This window comes from Alosa sapidissima, chromosome 18 (assembly GCF_018492685.1).
Source record: "Alosa sapidissima isolate fAloSap1 chromosome 18, fAloSap1.pri, whole genome shotgun sequence".
NCBI classification, from domain to species: domain Eukaryota; kingdom Metazoa; phylum Chordata; class Actinopteri; order Clupeiformes; family Clupeidae; genus Alosa; species Alosa sapidissima.
Genome location: NC_055974.1, coordinates 17,488,905 through 17,493,056, shown reverse-complemented (window position 1 = coordinate 17,493,056; position 4,152 = coordinate 17,488,905).

Sequence of the window (4,152 nt, the reverse complement as noted above, 5' to 3'; positions counted from 1 at the left end):
TAGTCCTTGAGCAAGGCAGTTGTTCTGGGGAGATATAAAATAAATAAATGAATAAAATGGGATTTGAGATGCATCTTATTTTTGTGAATCAGTCATGTGAATAATACAAGTGTTGGGCAAGCTACTTTTGAATTGTAGTGAGCGAAACTATCAGTTACTCTGCCATGAAAAACACTACACAAAACTACCTCCCCAGTCAAATGTAGCAAGCTTAGTAACACAAACACAGCAGTAGGCTAGTTCACTACATAGGAAGCTACTTTAAATTGTGCTAATTTCACATGACAAAAGTGTAGCTTGTTTGGCCAAGCTACTTCATATAAAGAAGTTAAGCTATTGAAAAGTTACTTTATTCAGGAAATAGTGAAGCTACCACCAACACACTTATTACTAGCTAAGCTACAAGTAGCAACTGCCCGATAATAGGCAACAGTCTGTGCAACTTGTGTAAAATTCGCCTGCCAATGTTATATTAGTAATACAATCTATCTACAATAGCATTCTTGTGTCAGTTGTAATGTAAATGATATATAGAATGATAAAGTGCAGTTGTGCATACTGTGATAGTCCAGCTGGAAAGAAAGTGCATGGTCCTGCAGGTAACGTCTTGTTCATCAATGTAATGCTAGTTGGAATGAATTACCTACTGGCTCAATTTGTTTGGAAAGAAGGTAGCCTGAACCTCCCTGATGGCAACACCTCATATGCCTGGTGTATGGGATGTGACATATCTCTATTATTTGCATGACCTTTCTTCAACACCCTTCTCAACACAGGTCGTAGCAATACTGTCTGGTTTTTGCCCCTCAACCTTCCTGGCCATGTTAACTATCTTGCTCAGTTTGTTTTTTTTTGGTCACTGACAAAGAGAAATACCAGGTAACACAACAAAAAAGTAGCATGCTCTTCACAAATGAATGATAGAAAAGTAATATATCTCTATCCACTCTAAATTGTCTTAGTTTGCACATAAAATGCAGCCTCTGCAGCCCCTTTTTATAGATGGTGTTAGTATTACTGTCCCATTGCAAATTATTATCTATTATTGTGCCTAAGTACTTGTACTCGACTACATTCACAACATCCTCACCATTTTTAACCATACACTGGGGGGACTGGCTCCCAGTTCTGTACTGTAGTCTATTATTATTTGCTTTGTTTTCTGTATATTTAGAAAAAGACAGCTGGACCTACACCATTTCGCGAATTGATCCACCCAGGCCCTGTAGTTGGTCTCCTCGCTATTCTGTATTAACCCCACTATTGCTGTGTCATCTGCAGATTTTATGAGGTATGTAAACGTTCGAAAAACGCCGAAGAGCCCCGTATAAGAGCTCCAGTGTGATAGGCTGGTTGCTGTCATGTGACACACGCCACCACAAGAAAGCGGAAACGCATCGTAGAGCGAGAGCTGGCCGTGTGGGGTAAGGTAAGTTAAACTACGTAAATTTAGTAAATAATAATAATAATTATAACAAATAGTTGTTTTTTGTTGTTTCGAACAAAATATAGAGATACTTATCCTGACCAAAACTCCTTCATGCTGTAAAACAGCTAGAATCACGCGAAATCAGTGCAATTTCTTAGTCAATGTCTTATAAGTGTAAAAGACGTGGACAAATAGCCTACGTAATAATTAGCTAAATAAATCATTGATCACTACACGTTATGGTTAAATTATCGAAATGAATGCGATGGTGATACAATCCTGCTTTTCAATTAGTTGAGATGGTGTTTGACATTAAATTATAAGCAGGTCAGTTTCACGTAATAAGCTATTTGTTTCTTTGGGTCTGGGTAATTCATGTAATGCATTGTACGCTTGTGTGTACTACGTAGTGCATGCAGCTTTTAATGTCCAAAGTAGCCTATACTGATTTTCCTGCATAAGAACTACAAATACTCCTCCAAAACTACAGTGTTGACACTTGAAATTGTGGAGTTATATTTTAGTAGCCTATTCTATAATAGCATAAATACCCACATCGGTTTTACCTTTGTCTCACCTGTATACAACATATGTCTATGAATTGCAGTAGTGATCAAATGAAAAAGGAAAGAAATGTGTCCTGATGTGTTGTTTAGGGATGGTCCTGCAATGTTTTCTCGACATATCTTTATGTCTTTTTTTTCTCCCCTCTACTTATGTTTTCACAGATCCTTGCTCCTGATATCCTGATGTATGGGATGCACTTCATTATATGACTCCAACAGAACACTCACAGAAAGGAGAGTGGTGTCAAACTACAAGACAGCCAGCATGTAAGCAAGGCCTTGTTTGTCCTTGTTTGGCTACTCATTTGTCTACTTCCTGAAGAGGCTGAAGCATGCTGGCCTCCTTGCTTCCATTAACCCTTAGAACCCTAAGCTGTTTTTAGGGCATTTTCACTACTTTTATTCATAAGGATTTATTCTGGTCATTGTAAGTGCCACACACACATATTATATATTGTTTTTTTTTAGCAGAGTCTAGGCTATCCAGATCTATCCATCATTTCATGTATTAGTACTAGCACTGATTTTATTTCGATTTTTAAAGAATTAAAATATAAAAATCATATTATAAAAATTCTTATATTTTGACCTGTATCTCACCACAGCAAGCTCATAGCTCTACATGCATTTCATGTATGTGTAGGGCAGACTGTCCTGAAACGGGCAATATATTTGCCATGTTGGAGGGATACTCTGGGGCTGAGCAATTTACAGAAATATGTGGTGTGTGATTTACGGAAATAAATGCCATTTTTTATTTAGCGATGAAAAATGACCATTCTGCGCTCCATATCTGTGACACGAACTGATCTGACCTGACTTGACCCAAGTTTGCCTGTTAGCATGTGTGACTATGGTGTATGCACTCATGATGATTCTCAACTTTTTACTGCATTGCCATGAACAAAGTAAAGGCAAAAAAGGTGTTTCTCTGTTGAACAAATTGGGATGCAATGTGAGCCTTGCATTGGATGCCATGCAGGAATTTGCTAGGATCTCAAAACCGGATTATGAACATGTTTTGCCATAGAGAAACACACAATATCGTTGGATTATAAACATGCTTTGCCACAAAAACAGACAAAAACGTGGGGTAAGTTGAGCTATATGAAGTTATTATTTTGCTGTCACTTCGTCTGTTTTATAACCCAGAAGGATGTATTTGGTATCAAATGATAGCTATGTGTCTCCTCTTTCATCTAACATACGTGGCATATATATCCGATCACGGGTCCGCGAGTAATTACTCCGAGAGTAATGGGTGTGCAGCGTTGGTTTGTGTACATGACGTTAATATTTTGCAATCACTTCGTCTGTTTTTATAAGCCAGAAAGATCGATATCCGTGGTACCAATGGATAGCCCTGTTTCTCCTCTTTCATCTGATATGCTTGCCATATCTATGCAATCACGGGTTCACGAGTAATTCAAACGAGAGTAATGGGTGCGCAGGTGAACGCCGAAAAGTATAGACTTTAAATATGATGCAATTTTATTTAATTTCATGATTTTTTAAAATTTTCATACTTGATCGTACATACAAGTGCGTAGTCTCTTTGGAAAGCCCCACTTCTTCTCTGTCATAAAATAAAGGTTTTATCTCGTTGTGATGAACAGTCGCGGAGCAATGTAACAGAGAAGAAAGGGTGTGTTTTTTGACGCACTTTGCGTCAATCGGGTTTTAAGGGTTAACAGCTGTGTTATGGAGTGCATCCTCACATCATGGTCTACTGCAGCGGTGGATACAGAGGACAATTGGCAGGTATTTTACGTCACTTTTACATTACTTTTACTGTGATTTTGCTAGATATGGTTGTCGCTGTGCTAAATATAGGCCCATATTGTAGATCGAGAAACGCATTGTACAGCTGATACATCTTGGGCTATACTATTAAGGGACAGCTGTATTGACCACCTAAATCATATATTTTCTGAAAGCCTATAGCCTCTAGATGTCAATTAATATACATTAAGACATGTCCCACCTTCCTACTGACTTTGGTGCATCATAAGGCGTACATAGGCCCATAATGTAGATCAAGAAACACATTGTACAGCTGATACATCTAGGGCTATAATATTAAGGGACAGCTGAATTGACCACCTAAACCATATATTTTCTGAAAGCCTATAACCTCTAGATGTCAATTAATATACA